The 17,718-nt window shown below is 38.7% G+C and overlaps 1 pseudogene; it reads left to right on the plus strand.

Moving 5' to 3' along the window:
* The first annotated feature begins 9,077 nt into the window (after positions 1-9,077).
* Positions 9,078-9,643, plus strand: LOC112621526 (annotated as a pseudogene).
* Positions 9,644-17,718: the final 8,075 nt, after the last annotated feature.

Below are 17,718 nucleotides of genomic sequence, written 5' to 3' on the forward strand. Positions count from 1 at the left end.
CTGTGGCCCAGGCTGGAGTGCAGTGGCGCGATCTCGGCTCACTGCAACCTCCGCCTCCCGTGTTCAAGCAATTCTCCTGCCTCAGCCTCCAGAGTCGCTGCAATTACAGGCACTCACCACCACATTTGGCTAATTTTTTTTGTATTTCAGTAGAGACAGGGTTTCACCGTGTTGCCCAGGCTGGTCGCAAACTCATGAGCTTGGGCAATCCGTCTGCATTGGCCTCCCAAAGTGCTGGGATTACAGGTGTGATCCATCGTGTCCAACAGAGAATACTTTTTTAAAGTATTTGGCCTGAAATTTCTATCTTCTTAACTAATGTAATTTAAGTCCACTTATATAAGGCATTCTGTATCCATCCAACTGGTAAAGAGAGCCAAGTAGAATTTTTTTTAATAAAACTTTTTCAATTTTTGTAGAGCATCGTGATGATGTCTATCTCCTATATTAGTTGTTAGTAAACACAAACACATGCTTGGCAATATGGCAAACCATATCAGGAATGACTGAGAAAAGAATCACAGCAAAATATAAAACTGTAAGCAGGGAGGAGAAAAAGAGCTACATCTCAGCATGCTCTAAGTGATCCTCTCAGTCAAGAATTAAGCTGCCAATGATCGATCCAATTGCTTTGACCATACAACAATCATCTGAAGTCCAAGACTGAGAGTAAAGTGGCTTTTGGTTATAAAATACGGATATGCGTATTTATGATGGTATTAATCTTTTCAGCTGAAATTGGACAACACACTAAGGAGATGTTCCTAGGCAAATTGTAGGGCAAAAGAATAATAAAGCTGGGCATTTAAAACCTCGTACCCATAGCATCAGAGCACATAAGCTTCTAGGCAATAAGGTGACATTTAGACATCCTTTGACACTAATAAAAAGTGAATCAGATCCAGCAGTCACACATTAAGCTGCTACACTGGAAACTTCTCTTCCTACTCACTTGGGGAACTCTTGCTCTACTCAGTCTAATCCTGTGTCTCTTCTTACCCCAGCTACTTGGTCCACCCCACTGACCTCTGCTTTCCTAGTCTCCACCAAGACGGGTCTCTCTGTAAGACTCTCAGATGAGCTACTATAAGCCCTCCGGCAGCCATATATTGTGCTTTCTATGACAGGGTGCTTTCTAGGCTATGAATTCAATGAATTCCAGTCTTTAAGTTATAGACCCAGTAGTACCCAAAGCTTGAATTACAGTCCCAGCTTCTTGCCACCCAAACTACTTCTCTACAAGGAAAAGCCTGTCAACTTACTTAGACCAATGTACAGGCGTGGCTTCTACGAATGGGCCTAATGCCCCTTCATACACTGCCAGGAAATGCTGCTGTCCCTCATATTCATCTCCACAAACCCCGTTTTAGGAACTGGCTGACCATAAACTAGTTAGTTTCTCTCAGAGAGAAAGGTTCTGTCACCGTTATATGATTTAAAAAAAAAAAAATCAACATTAAGAAACTACACTAAAAATTTATGTCTGAAAATAGAAATTATATATAATAGAAATTAGGGGATATTTCATGTGCTCTTGTTAGTTTACAATGTGACAGAAATGCTATTATTTAATATAGCAGTCTTTTAAGGAATTCAAGTATAAACAGTTTTTCCTTGAGCTCGTTTTAGTTATTGGCTTACTGAAGTTGCATGATTTTTACTATGACGAATTACTATTTGGATAACTTGGCTGTTGATTTTGTCAGAAGCAACGTGAAAAGACAGCCCACTTTCTACAAGTAGGGAAAAAATTCCATAGCCTACAATAATTTTTAATCCAAGAATTACAATTTTTCTACATAAAACACTAACAAGGTTCAAAAGAATTCAGGATATGTAAATGCAAAGGATCTAAGACTCTATTTAGCTTTGACTAGTAGCTTCCGGGTCTGAGAGAACAGCAAAAGTGATTGAATTTAATGGAGTATGACACACGTCTCTAAAGTCACTTATCTTCTATTAACATACTTCCACTCGTTTTCCAGAGAAAGATTAAGACATGCCTCCTTCAGGGATAGGGCTATCTCTCACTCATCTCCCTATCCTCACCTCTCACCACAATGCCTACACTTCACTGCATGCTTGCTGAATTTACTTGAAATGAATCTCTCTAGCTTTCAAATTTCGCATTGCTATATTTAAAAAATTGGACAGGATGATTCCGTTTAACAAGTGTTTATTTAGTATTCAGACTATAGATGGTATATTATAGCTAAGTTAGGGTGCAAAGGAATAGAAGCAAGTCTGGACCAAGTGGTACTGATTAAGAGGGCAGTTAAGACTCCTCTGAGTTTACTGTTGTAAAACATCCAAGAGGAGGTTAGAGGTCTAGGAACAGGATAAGATAGGAGATATTCAGCAATGATAAAACCAGTAATTATCTAGTTTATCATTAAGTATTTATTGAACAACAATAGCTATTAACTTTGACTACTCTTGAGCTGAGAATTTCATGTCAAATAAGAAAGAACACAGGTAGTATTTGCCCCCAACTCAACTTTAGATATTACAATTCAGAAATGTGTCATTCAAAGAGTGGATCATAGATCAGGGTACAGGGTAAAGCAGGTATGTTTGACATATGATTTCCTTAAGCTGAAATTTTTAATCATGCAAGGCTTCTTAAGGAAGGTAGCCATGCATTCATTTGCATATTGATATACACACTTAACTCATGGTCAATTGGTGAACTGTCATGGACTGGTTTGTTTAGTAGCACTGCTGTATTCTAGAAGAGTCTAAGAAATAAATATTTTTTAAAAATTAGAATTAAGTACAGAGATAATTTAAAAATCACAACAGGAGAACCTACTTTATCTTGAGATATAATGTTTTGAGGTGAGAAAAGGCTTAATTATTTTCATCCAGATGAAGAAAAAATGTTCAAGGCAGAGAGAAGAGTGTGTCTTTGGATTAGAAAATAGCTTCAGATACTTTAATGTGGAACAAAGACCAGTGTGTTTGTGAGAAAGAGAAAGAACACTGTATGAACATGAAGTCAGAGACATGAGCAGGGACTCAATTACACAGCTTTACAGATCATATAGAGGATTTGTTTCATCCTCAGTGTATGGTAAATCAATCAGGAAGTTGTAATCAGGAAAGTGATATGACTATATTTCTGTTTTCAGATCTGGCAGAAAAATGGAAAAGAAAGGAAAGGAAAAAGAAAAGGAAAGGGAAGAAAAAAGGAAAGGAAAAATAAAAGGAAAAAGGAAAGGAAAGGGGAAGGAAGGAGAGAAAGAAGGAAAAAGGAAAGAAAGAAAGAGAGAGAGAGAAAGAAAGGAGAAAGAGAAAGAAAGAAAGAAAAAAGAAAAGAAAATCAGGCAGGAGTGTAGAAGAAAGACTGGAGGAGACTTTTTTTAAAAAAAAGAGGCAGACAATCTCGACATTATTTTTGGTTGTTCCACCAAGAAAGGAGACTACCTCAGACAAGGACAATGCTTTTCCTCCAGGGCTAATTTTGCTGTCTCCCCTAGGCAATTTTTGGAGACATTCTTAATTGTAATTTTAAGGGGGAGGTGTGCTACTGGCATCTAGTGGGTAGAGGCCAAGAATACTGCCAACTGCCTTGCAATGCACAGGATATCTCCCCACAACAAAAAACTATCCAGCCCTAAATGCCCCTGGTACCAAGGGTGAGAAATCCTGAACTACACAGAAAGCAGTAATAGGAGTGGATAAATGTAAGATAGATTTGGGAAATAAAATGGCCAATGCTCAGGGTAGATTGTGTATGTTAGGAGGATTCTAAATTGTCTGAGTTAAACAACTAGATAGGTGGAAATGCAGTTTACTAATAGGAGACAAAAATATTTCTGCCTCACAAGAGAAGAGCAGAAGTTCAATGTCATACACATAAAAGTTCAACACCCTTATGAAACCTTTAAGTGGAATGGCAAGAAGTACTTGGATATTTAGGTCTAGAATTAAAAAAGAAAAAGACTATACAGACTGGAAAGATAATTTGAATATTTAAATGTCACAGAATATGGATGGTAGTTGAAGCCATGGAATGGAGGTGTCTCCTCTATAGAGAGAATATGTCCAGAGATCAATACCAAGTCTTAAGGAATATTATGAAAGAAATTCAACTAATGGTAACAAAGAATTAGTCAAAGTTCGATAGGGGACTAGAACTGTAATCTCATGGAAGTCTATAGATGAACATGATTTAAGGTTAAGGACATAGTCGTCTGTGTTGAATATGGTTAAATGTTCGCATGAGATCATCTTAAAAACATACATCACGTTTGGCAGCATTGAGGCTACTGCTGACCATATCAGAGCAATTCCAGAAGAGTTTTAAACCAGACAGAAACAAGATGGTAACTGTATTAGTCCATTTTCATACTGCTATAAATAACTGCCCGAGACTGGGTAATTTAGAAAGGATAGAGGTTTAACTGACTCACAGTTCAGTATGGCTGAGGAGACCTCAGGAAACTTACAATCATGAAGGGGAAGCAAGGCATCTTCTTCACAAAGCGGCAGGAAGGAGAAGTGCTGAGTGAAAGGGGAAGAGCACCTTATAAAACCATCAAATCTTGTGCTAACTCACTCACTAACACGGGAACAGCATGGGGGAACTGCCCCCATGATTCAGTTACCTCCACCTGGTAATTCCCTTGACACGCGGGTATTATGGGAATTATTGCAATTACAATTCAGAATGAGAATTGGCCAGGGACACAAAGCCTAATCATATCAGTTATTGAAAAGAGAATTAAAAGTGAGGTAGCTGACAAGCTGATTGCACGCCTCTTTAGATAATCCTGATGTAAAATAAGAAGAGCTATATAATCATAGAGAAAATGGCACTATTTAAAATTTTTGGATTGAAGAAGATTGAGCATGGTTATAAGGCTGAGAATAAAAGAACCATTAGAATGAAAGAGAATGAAGCAATTGGAAAGAGAAAAATAATTGAGGAAGGCCCCAAAGGCAATTTTGCTTGGGGTATGGATTGAGGACAGATATTGAGCATCACTTCAAGCACTGAAATTTGTAAGAGATTTTGATTTTTAAAGTGAACATATTGATATAGTCAAAGTAAGGGAAATTAAGCACTTCAAATGAGATGTATTCAAGAATATGTACAAATATGAGATACATGCTAGAGGGCTATGTTTATGGAAATACAAAGTGAAGAGAATATACAATTTCTCTTAAGGTTCATGCATTTGCATCATGTAAAGTGCAAAAGTAATTGCAGTTTCTGCAATTACTTTTAATGTCAAAAATCACAATTACTTTTGCACCAGCCTAATGGAAGAAAGAACTGGACTCAGAGCCAGAGACATGTATTCCAATCCCAAGCTCACAGCTTTTTGACTACATGACATCGTATCCTCAGTTGACAAATTATTATTCTATGATTATAGCTCCTTCAATGGTATGAAGCATTAGTATGAAATCCACGAAAGCACTTTCAGATCCAAACAGCTTTATAAAAAGGTGACATGAAGTGATGCAAACTATTTTGGCAGAATTTCCTAATTCAGTAAATATATAACCATAATATTTGACCTTTCTCAAAATTTATTTAAATGTGTTTAAATTCTTAGAGAGATGTTTTCTAATTTACTTAATAAAGAAGTGGCTCTTTATATTTAAAACTATTGTATAAAGCTGGGCGCAGTGGCTCATGCCTGTAATCCTAGAACTTCGGGAGGCTGAGGTGGGGAGCCCAGGCGTTTGAGCTCAAGCATGGGCAACATAGAAAGGCCACATCTCTATTAAAAATTAAAAAAACAAAAAGCTAGGCCTGGTGGTGCATGCCTGTAGTACCAGTCACTTGGGAGGCTGAGGTGGGAGGATCACTTGAGCTCGGGAACTCCAGGCTGCGGTTAGCCAAGATCACACCACTGGACTCCAGCCTGGGCCATGGGAGTGAGACCCTGTTTCAAAGATAGATAGATACATAGATAGATAGATAGATAGATAGATAGATAGATAGATAGATAGATAAATAAATAAATGAAACTATTGCATTGCCTTAAGTTACATATATGACAGATTTTAATTTTTGAAAAAATTAGTGATATCTACTTTTAGAATAGTATTCCAAGTTCCAAAAGTAACCTATGTAAATATTTAATTTTTAAAAATTACAGTTATTTTTATCTTTTAAAAAAATTACGTAGAATTTGAGAAATTATAAAATAGCTGAGATTAATAGTGGCTATAGTAGACTCCTGGACATCCCCTAAATAACACTGATATGCCTACAGGAATAGAGGAAAACTAATTAAAAGACTTTGATACCACAGTGATTCAGGAAAATTGGTATATAGCTGGTTGTGATGGAGAATTTGAGCTAAGAGAAATGCTTGGGTAGTGTGTATGGTTTTTTGCATCAGTAATATAATGGAAAGAAGCCATAATTAAAATATTACTGCAATGTAAAATTGTACCCAGACTTCTGGTTAAGCTAACTGATCACCTTTACCAATTATAGTTTATTTGATCCTGCTGCCTTGTGTAATGAGAAGAGAACAAGTGCACATTCACATACAAGGACTATAAAGATTGTTCGGGAAGTGCCCCTACACACTAAAACCTTAATTTCCATCCCCCATTCATCTTCTAAGTGGCAGTCTATCTTAATAGGCCTTGGCTTACTGGTTATGATTAACTTGGGGATATATTCATTTATAAAAGATAGATTTAATATTCATTTCACTTTTAATTAGAGGTAACTTTAAAAGCAGAAACATTATTTTCACATGCATACATTTATCTTGAGTGAAAGTAAAATAGAAGTCAATTATTTGATATAAATAATCAATGAGCACCATGATGTGCCAGGAATTAGGTCAAAGAAGACTAAGCACCATCACTGACCCCACAAAACTTCTGTGTATTGTGTTCTTCTCACATATGTAATTTCCCTGCAAGCTGAACTACTACTCACCCTGCATGAGCCATTTCAAAATACATCCCTTGCAATTCCTCCACAGTGTGTGTGTGTGTGCGCGTGCGTGTGTGTGTGTGTGTCAACTAGATTATCAAATACTGAGATCTTTGTTCCTGAAGAGCTAAAGTCTAGTTGAGATGAACACCTGTCTGATAGGAGGAGTTTGATTTTGGCATTGAAGGATGAGAAGTGTCAACCTAAAAAGAAACTCACACATGCTTTTCAGAACAAATGAGTTTTAATTGGAAAGAGCAGAGGAGTACAATCTGGGAACATGCATGCTATGCTGGATGATGGATCATAGGCACATCCAAGGGGTCAGGGCACAGGAGAAGTTGTTAAATACAAAGAGAGGTCCAGCTAAGCTGCTTTGAGACAAGATTCACTGGTCAAAAGCTCATTGCAGGAATTGACATTTGTTTATTGGTAAAGACAGCTGTTGCTAGGTAGCTGTCCTGGAAGCTATTTATCTGGAATACTGCAATTTGAAGAAGTTCTTGTGATAAGCCTTGTTACAGGCATGTGTGCATGAGGATTTTTTTGTGGTCTCTCTTGACCCCATTTTGTTAGAGTTTGACATAAATGACTCCATTTTGGTATCTCTTTCACAAACGGATTTGGTGTAATGTGAGCAATACACTTGGTAGAAATTTGTTAGCAAAACAATGGACAAAATATTCCCTTGTTGCCAGATAAGCAAATACTACAGGAGATTACAAAAAACAATCATCTATGAAACAGTTTGAAAAGATCAAATTACATAAATAGCTTTTTGCTTTCCAGTTTCTAAAAGATGCTTGAAGGCAGAAGTTGGATATGATAATAAGTGGGGAAAAAAGACATTTCTAATTCCAAGATTTTTCTTTATACCATTGATGTTTTATAGTGGTAAAGATAATTTTAACTACTTAATATAATGGTAAATTTTATGCTGCTTTGTCTTCCTAAAAGGATGAACAGGAGAAGCTGAGCAACGAGTGAAATGAATCACTCTCAAAGGTGTCATATTTCTCACTCCCAACTGAGTTGGCAAAAGGTCGGCACCCTATTAAAATTCAAGTTTCTGCAAATGTATTTTATTGGTAGTCAACTCACTAAAGGCATATCAGTTTTTAACAACTAGTCCCAGTGAAAGTCTGTGTTTGCCAAAGAATTTTCTGCCTCACACTAAAAAAGAATCTAATAACTCCATGGTGGATAAAACACGAGTTGCTTAAAGAGGATAAGCTGAGTGAGAGGGCAAATAGAAGATAATTTGTAACAAAACATCTCTATAGTAACTCTGAATACTAAAAAAATAACCAAAATCAATTAAGCTGTCCCCTCAGCTGGCTATATTTGGGGAATTCATAAAAGGGGTAAGAATACTCAAGTAGATATATCAGATGAAATGCAAATATTAACACCTTGAAAGTTTTTTGTTTTTTCACCTGCATACTCAATTGTCCATGTGATTTGGGGAGCAGAAATTACAAGCTTCACAAATTGTCTATATAGCATGGTTCTGCTGACCTTAAAGACAGATACACCTGGGATGGCATGGGGTCCATGATTTGTTTATTACCTGAATGTTACCTAACTTCTCGAAACCTCCATGGCCTCACTTCTAAATTGTTTATGACCATTTGTATCTCATAAGATGTTGGCAAAGATTAAATCACAGGACACTCTTAAATGTTGTGCATGTAGTTAATGCTTAATAAAGCATATGTAAATAATGGGAGTGGGTGGGTGCTGATGACTGTTAGGAGTACCAGTAAGAATTTGCAGGCTGAAGCTCAGAATGCCCACAGTCAAGCTCAATAAAAGGGTGAGGAGGCACTATGTGTATCATGACCACCCCTTTTATTGAGCTTGACTCTTATTTCGGCAGAGAGAGAGACACAGACAGACAAAGAGATGGGGGGCGGGGTGGGGGAGAGAGAGGGACAGAGAGAAACAGAGAGAGAAGCCAATGGGCTTCTATAAACCGGAATTAATACACTGTTGTTAACGACAAATGATTTTGTTGAGTTATATTTATAACCTAGGTTACTTAGTCATTTGATGGAAACACATTCACAAGAATGGGGGGAGGTGTCCCAGATACTGCATCACACCCAGCAGCTTGAGGGTACAAACATCACTGGGCACAGGCAGGGACATGAGGGCATCTTCTCAGTGCAACTCAGCTGAACTCACATCTCCTGTCAATATGTCCTACAACTACTGCTCTGGAAACTTCTCCTCCAGCTCCTGTGGGGGCTACCTGCGCTACCCAGGCTACTCCTGTGGCTATTCATACCACAGCAACCTGGTCTGCAGCACTGACCTCTGCTCTCCCAGCACCTGCCAGCTGGGTTCCTCTCTGTCTATAAGAGTTTTCAGGAGACCTGCTCGGACACCCCTAGCTGCCACATGTCCTGTGTGGAGTCCAGCCCCTGCCAGACCTCCTGCTACAGCCCCAGAATCTCCTTACTCTGCGGTCCCTGCCAGTCGACTTACTCTGGATCGCTAGGCTTTGGATCCAGCAGCAGCCGCTCCCTGGGCTATGGATCGAGGAGCTGCTACTCAGTGGGCTGTGGGTCCAGTGACTTCAGATCCCCGGGTTATAGAGGCTATGGCTTCCCTTCCCTGGGCTACAGATCTGGATTCTGCCACCCAACATATGTTCTCTCTAGGACGTTCCAATCTTCTGATTACAGACCAACTTGTGGATTTGGCTTCTACCGATCAACTTGCTAAGGGCTCCAAATCTCCATGTTACAATTGTTTCTCTCAAAGTCCATCTCAGCTATTATCTAGATAGAATCTATATTCTACTAACCAGAAGAGATAATTTTTTAAAACCTATTAATATTAAAATAACTTTTCTCATAGAATACTCATCTCTTTTTCTTCTGTTTTCTTGTATTTTCCCCTTCCTTTTCTAGTTAAAAATGCATCAAGAGTTGATTTCTTTTTCTTCAAATAAACTCATTTAATCTGGTATCAGATCATAAATCTTGTTGTTAGTTTTCTTTATGTCTGTTGGGAATTTGAAATCCCCACTTTTTGTCTAAAAATAAAATATTCACTTTGAAGGAAAGGAGTAGGTTCCCTAATAGGCAGAGTTTTCTAACAACAGAGAGCTAGTTCCTGGGAATTTCTGCTAAGTAGACTCAGAGATTGGACAGGAGATTATCTCTGCTTTTCTATTCGTGGCCATTTAAGCCTAATCAGGACACTTCACTTTGGTTAAACTACTAATGGGTCTAGTCTAGGAAGGAAAGAGCCAGAGACAGCAGTGCTGTTTTAGCAAGTAAAAGCCTGGCTGTTTTTATGAGAAAATTATCAAAATCCTACCTGTGTAATCTTCCTTCCTAGACATATATAAGCCATAATAAAATTCTGAGGTCAGGATTTTAACTGACTTCAGTAGCTAGTGTCATGTGAAACAAACGGTTTAGGTATGGATGAAATTAAACATGTATGCATTCCACTATAATAATAAGAATATAATATCTAAGAGTTTTTCTTTTTCTTTTTAATGTTGGTGCTTCACTCCCTCCTCCTTTTATTTGGTGACTATAAAGCCATCTGATGTTATAGTAGAAGTCACCTGAAAACTGTCTGAGACCTGGCAGTACCATGCATAGGTGACACGGACTGAGAAGTAAGACTTTACCTGTTGATATCCTGGGCTTGTATCTGGATGTAAAACCAGATAGTCCATTATATTCTTACATTAAGTGGAACACAATCATCTACATTTTCAAATATCTGAGTGGATGTGGGTAGCTCATCGTTCGCTGCTCTCACAGCTGTTTTCCTTCTCGCTTTTCCTTCTATGGAAATTGAATTTTGTTTGTGCCTCCCTCCTCGTCCACATATAGTCCTGCAAATGAATGTGGTTATGCCTTAGGCTTTAGGATTGAGTTTGGCCACTCTAGAGCACCCCAGTACCTACTGAAAGTGATTGGTTCAGGAATGAGCATGTGATCTGATGTAAGCCAATGAGAAACAAGGAGCCATGCGGAACCATGCTTCTGGTAAAGTTCTTTCTCTGGGGTTTCTTAAAGGGACTCTCTCTACCTCCGGAATTTGTTGTATGTGGAATGCTGCATCCGTTTTGCATATGGCCTGATTTTTTTTTTTTCTTGAGACAGGGTCTCCCTCTGTTGCCCAGGCTGGAGTGCAGCGGCACAATCTCAGCTCACTATAACCTCTGCCTCCTGGGTCCAAGTGATTCTCTCCTGCCTCAGCCTCCTGAGTAGCTGGGATTACAGGTGCATGCCACCATGCCCGGCTAGTTTTTGTATTTTTTGTGGAGATGGGGTTTTGCCATGTTGGCCAGGCTATTGATGAACTCCTGACCTCAAGTGATGTGCCTGCCTCAGCCTCCCAAAGTGCTGAGATTACAGGCGTGAGCCACCATGCCCGACCTAACCTGAAAATTAAGTCATCAAATGAAAGAGGACAGAACCAAGAGAAATTCAGGAGAACAGAGCCTGGACCATCTCACTTCTGGACACTGGTTTATGTAAGCCAGTAAAATTTCTTATTGGTTAAGCCATTTTGAATTACAATTTCTGTTACTTGTAGCTAACATGTTTTTAAATGAGACACTCATTTAAAATCTTCAACAATCCTCCTTCCCAATGAAGTCCCCTTAATATAATTGTAAAGGCCATTTGCAACCCATCTCTGCCTTCCTTCCAGCCCCATTCTCACCACTCCTTTACCTACCTACACTTCACCAACGTACACTCCATCAATGCTACCCACTCCCATTTCCATGAACACATGGTGTAGGACTGAGATCATATACAGCCTAGGATCTATTACAGGAATATAGCTCTCCTCCCTTCAAAGTTCACAGAAATATCTTTTTTCTCACCTTGTTTGGTTGGTTGGTTGCTTTTTTTTTTTTTGTAGAGACAGGGTCTCACTATGTTGTCCAGGCTGGAGTGCAGTGGCTATTCACAGGCATGATCCTACTACAGATCAGCAGTGAGTTTTCCCTTCTCCATTTCCAGTCTGGGCTAGTTTACCCCTCCTTAGGCAATGTAGGGGTCCCCTGCTCCCAAGAGGTCATCATATTGATGCAGATTTACTGTGGACATCCAATCAGCAGAGCACACTACAACCCAGAACTCCTGGGCTCAAGCAATCCTCCCTCTTCAGCCTCCTGAGTAGCTGAGACTACAAGCACATGCCACCATGCCAGGATTACCCCTTTTAAATAAACTCTATAGTCAGTAAAGTTGATTATTTCCTAAACAATACTAGCATTATATATATATATATATGTGTGTGTGTGTGTGTACCAATTTTTAATATTTAAAAGTATTATTTTTATTCAGTACTATTTTTTACTTGTTTGTTTACCCTCATTGTACCCTCCATGAACAAAACAGAATCTTGTCTAACAGAATCTTGCCAGCAGTTAATACAGACACACCTCAGAGATATTGCAGGTTCCAGACCACTGAAAAGACTTAAAAGTCAAAATTATTTCTTGATCTGTGGGCTGCAGAATAGCTGTTCTGTTAGCAGGCATGAAAACAACATTAATCTTCTTGTACATTTCTATCAAAGCTCTTGGGTGACTAGGTGCATAGTCAATGAGCAGTAATATTTTGAAATGAATCTTCCCTTAGCAGTAGGTCTCAACCATGGGCTTCAAATATTCAGTAAACCATGCTATAAACAGATGTGCTGTCATCCAGGCTTTGTTGTTCCATTTACAGAGCACAGGTGGGTCAGATTTAGCATAATACTTAAGGGCCTTGTGATTTTCAGAACTGTAAATGAGCATTGGTTTGCACTTGTCACCAGCTGCATTAGCCCCTAAAAAAGAGTCAGCCTGTCCTTTGAAACTTTGGAGCCAGGCATTGACTTCTCTCTAGCTCTGAACGTCCTAGATGATGTTATCTTCTAATAGAATGCTATTTCATCTAAATTGAAAATCTGCTGTTTTGTGTAGCCACCTTCTTCAATGATCTTGGCTAGATCTTCTGGATAACTTGCAGCAGTTTCTCCATCAGCACTTACTGATTTACCTTGCACTTTTATGTTATAGAGATGATTTCCTTCCTTAAACCTCATGAATCAGCCTCTGCTAGCTTCTGACTTTTCTTCTAAAGCTTCCTTACCTCTCTCAGTATTCATTGAATTGAATAGAGTTAGCACCTCACCCTGGATTAGGTTTTGGCTTAAGGTAATGTGGCTGGTTTGATCTTCTATCTAGACCGCTGAAATTTTTCCATATCAGCAAGGAGCTTGTTTTGCTTTCTTATCATTTGTGTGTTCATATAGAGTATCATTCTTCTCATTAGTATAGGTTAGCACTTTTAATTTCCTTTAAGGACTTTTCCTTTGCATTCACAAGTTAGCTATTTGGTGCAAGAGGCCTAGCTATGGCTCCACCCTCCAGGCCTGTGCCCACGGACCTAGGTGAGGACAGACATTTCTGATTTTTGTGCCCAAATGTTGCATTACCCAAGACCACCTGGCCTGCCACGCCCCCCATCCTGTGCCTATAAAAAACCCGAAACCCTAGTGGGCATGCACACAAGCAGCTGGACATCAAGAGGAACACACCAGCAGAAGAAGACACAAGTGGCTGGACGTCAAGAGGAATGCACTGGTGGAAGAGCACACTGACAGACCCTGGCAGACCTGCAGACCATCAACTGGTGGAATGATGTGAAGTTTGGCTGGGGCAGTTAGAGGAGAGCCTGGCCACTGAGCGGGCCCAATTCCAGGGTACAACCACCTTCCCACTCCATGTCCCTTCTGGCTCCCCGATATGCTGAGAGCCACTTCTAGTCAATAAAACTTGCACTCAACTCATTCTCCAAGCCCACATGTGCTCTGATTCTTCTGGTATACCAAGGCAACAAACTCTGGGATACAGAAAGCCCCCTGTCTTTGTGATAAGGCAGAGGGTGTAATTGAGCTGACTAACACAAGCTGCCTATGGACAGCTAAACTGAAAGAACACCGTAACACAGCCCATGGGGGCTACAGCTGTAAACATTCACTCCTAGACACTGCTGTAGGGTTGGAGCCCCACAACCCGTCCATCTGCCTGTTCCCCCAGAGGTTTGAGCAGGGGATCACCAAAGAAGCGAGCCACAACCCCATTGCATGCCTTGCAAGGGAGAACAAAAGAACTTTTCCCATTTCATTATATGGATGTGGTTTGTGGCACCCCAAAACAATTACAAGAATAACATTAAACATCACTGATCACAGATCACCATAACAGATAAAATAATAATGAAAAAGTCTGAAATACTGCAAGAGTTACCGAAATGTGGCACAGAGACCTGAAGTGAGCACACACTATTGGAAAAATGATGCCAATAGCTTTGCTTAACTCAGTGTTGCCACAAACCTTTAATTTGTAAAACATGCAGTATCTGCAAAGTGCAATAAAGAAAAGCACAATAAAATGTGGTATGCCTGTACTCAATAAAAGATAAATAAATATTGAATAAATAAATGGAATTGAGCTAGGTGACAGTCCCCAGGATATGTCAATGACACATCAAACACGCATTCATTTTTGCTAGTGGAACTCTTTTTAGATAAACTAGTTGTCACCAATCCTCTGATCATCGTCATCACAATGGATTTAGCACAATCTCAATGTCTTAATGACACACTGTCACAACTCCAGTGCCTACAGAAGTGAGACAGCTCAAAAACAAATTCACATTTCTGGATCACACACAAACAGAAAAATAGCTTCACTCAAAGATAACCTCAGAGGAAGGCAAGAACAACTATATCTGGGGAAAGAAGCAAAAACAAGGGTATAATTACTACAATAAACTATAATGCTTTCACATCCAAGATACAATGGAACAAAGGGTCAGAAAATGTGGACTGTAATACTCAGATAGTCAAAACACTATGGTTCATTCTTTTCTCCAATTACTTATTGTTAAGAGCTGCATAGACACTGTGTAATCCTCCAACTTTTATGTTTTACTTCTTTTGTTTTTTGTTTGGCTATTTGAATTAATGTGTCATATAACTGAATTGTAAGTGACCAAGAACTAGCCAAAGAAGCAAAATTATTTAGAGATAGTCTCAGAGAACAAATGATGTCACATATGCTTTACTTTATCACATTATAAAATATCTATTTCTCATTAGAAACAGAAATCTGGCAAAATACCATTTCTATATTCTGCATAAGAATTTGAAGTATTCTATAACTTAAAATTTTTTTCTATATGCATTACAGTGTCTGAGAAGGGTTATATGGTACTTGATTTATTTCATAGAACGTTATATTTAAGAAAAGTTATTCATTTTCCTCAGTAAAAGCCTCTTTTGTGGTAGACTAACATGCACTTGACTGCAGAAATATACTTTTAATTTATTCTCAAGAGTTTCTCTCAAATACTATAAGATTAATAATATAAGATGAATTAATATAAGATTAATACTATAAGATTAAATACTATAAGATTACTAATTTTACAGTTGTGGATCCTGACTAGCATCTGTGGGAACTAATAATGTACTGACTTCAGTCTTTGGTCTGTCCTGTTAAAATTTTATATGTAATCTTAATAAAAATCAGATGGTCTTAAATGCAAGTGAAGATTTCATTCAACAGACAGATTTGACAAGATGTCATGTAATGTTAATTCTATGTTATTAAGATTCTGACCGAAAATTGTAGGATGTGACAGCTGGAAGGGACCTTAGAGAGCTTCTCATCTAAACTCATTATCTTAAAAGATATCCAGAGAGGCAGAGTGACTTGTCCAAATTTATGCAGTGAATTGATGGAGGCAAGGCTGAAAGCCAGATCTCTTCACGCTTTTTCTAGTATTCCTCCATTGCTATGCAATTGTTCTTTATGAAACTTCTTGAATGGAGATGAGGAATGGATTAGAATTAACTTAGGGCATTGGTGAATGGAGAAGAGGAATGGATTAAAATTAACTTAGGGCATTTGGTATGAGTTTGGTTGATGAGATAAAACGAAGACAAGGATGAGGTAAATAAATTATTGGTACCATTGGGATGAAGAGAGTGACTAGGCCCAAGCATGGTGGCTCATGCCTGTAATCCCAACACTTCGGGAGGGTGAGGCAGGAGGATCACTTGAGTCCAGGGATTCAAAACCAGCCTGGGCAGCATAGTGAAACCCCTGTATCTACAAAATAATTTAAAATAGTCAAGTGTGGTGGTGTGAGCCTGTAGTCCTAGCTATTCAGAAAACCAAGGTAGGAGGATTGCTTGAGTCCAGGAGTTCAAGGTTACAAACTGTGATCACACCGCTGCACTCCAACCTGGGCTACAGAGGAAGACCCTGCCTCTGAAAAAAAAAAAAAAGAATGGTTATTTTATTTTTTATTTCACATTAATGTTTCTAAACAAGTGATTAAGAAGTTTAGCATAGCCATATGATCAAATATAAAGGACATATAAATTATTCAATGTTACAACTACCAAATGCTGAGCTCTTGGGAGATGAAGACAAGTTCCATCCTTAATGGGAATAAGTATAATCCAACCTTTAAAGGAATGGAATGTGAAAATTAACACATAATTATAAATCAACAACATAATCATAAACATAAAAAACTGTGCTTGTTTTCGCTTATAATTTTATATCAATCCTAGATTGACGTTATCATGAGAAGTGTCTTAGTCTGCATGAAGATTCCTAACCTAATCAGTAATAATAGCTGTTGTTATTTATCATTCAATATGTGGCAGGCAATCTGGTACCATATACAACATCACGTTTATTTTAATTTTTAAAATGAAAAAGCCATGACATAGAAAACTTATTGAACCTGTTCAAAGTTACAGTTTGAGATTGAAATATTGGCTTAGAATCCTGGCATTCTCACTCTAGAATTCTTATATTTAATTGCATCCTCATACCAAATGTTGATATTCCACCCTCTGGTGGTGAGGAGGTGCCACTGCAGCTGCAATCATTCCAGGAGAATGATTTCAAGTCCAGGAGAGACGAGGAAATTGTTCAACCCTTAGTAGCAAGAGTATCCAGTTATTATATGCAATTAGGTAACCAGTTCTATCTCTTTCTCAAGAATACCAGCAGATAAACTACATAATCATACATTTTCAAATGCTTACAAAGCTAATACTTAGCTTTAAGTAGGCTGCATGTAAACAATTCCTACGTCATCCCATAGTAATAAACCAGGTAACTCCCTCTATAAATCCAGCAACAACCAAAATCTGTGTTTACTCATTGAATCAAAATTATATACTGAAAAACTTATTAATTTGGCACTCACTTAAATAAAATGTGTGAATGCCTCATTCCAAAGAGAAAATAACTCATGGAGTGACCTTATTCACAAATGACAGACTTAACATCACCATATGAAATTTGAAGGGACTGCCCAAGTACTCACTAACTGACTGCATATTGTGAAATTAATAAGAAGGCTGCTGGCTGGAGACAGTTCTGTAAATTCCAGCCTATAGGATGTCCTGCCTATGCCTACACAATTTGGCAAGAGGATTCTGTGTTGGCATTGAAAACATTGAAAACTGCTTCCCATTTTCATGGTAATGAAATGGCTGGGCCACCTACACGGCTGGGCACAGTGGCTCATGCCTGTAATCCCAGAACATTTGGAGGCCAAGGCAGGTGGATCACCTGAGGTCAGGAGTTCAAGATGAGCCTGGCCAGCATGGTGAAACCCCGTCTCTACTAAAAATACAAAAATTAGCCAGGCATGGTGGCGCACACCTGTAATCCCAGCTATTTGGGAGGCTGAGGCAGGAGAATGGCTTGAACCCGGAAGGTGGAGTTTGCAGTGAGCCAA

The sequence above is a fragment of the Theropithecus gelada genome, chromosome 3 (assembly GCF_003255815.1).
Source record: "Theropithecus gelada isolate Dixy chromosome 3, Tgel_1.0, whole genome shotgun sequence".
NCBI lineage: Eukaryota > Metazoa > Chordata > Mammalia > Primates > Cercopithecidae > Theropithecus > Theropithecus gelada.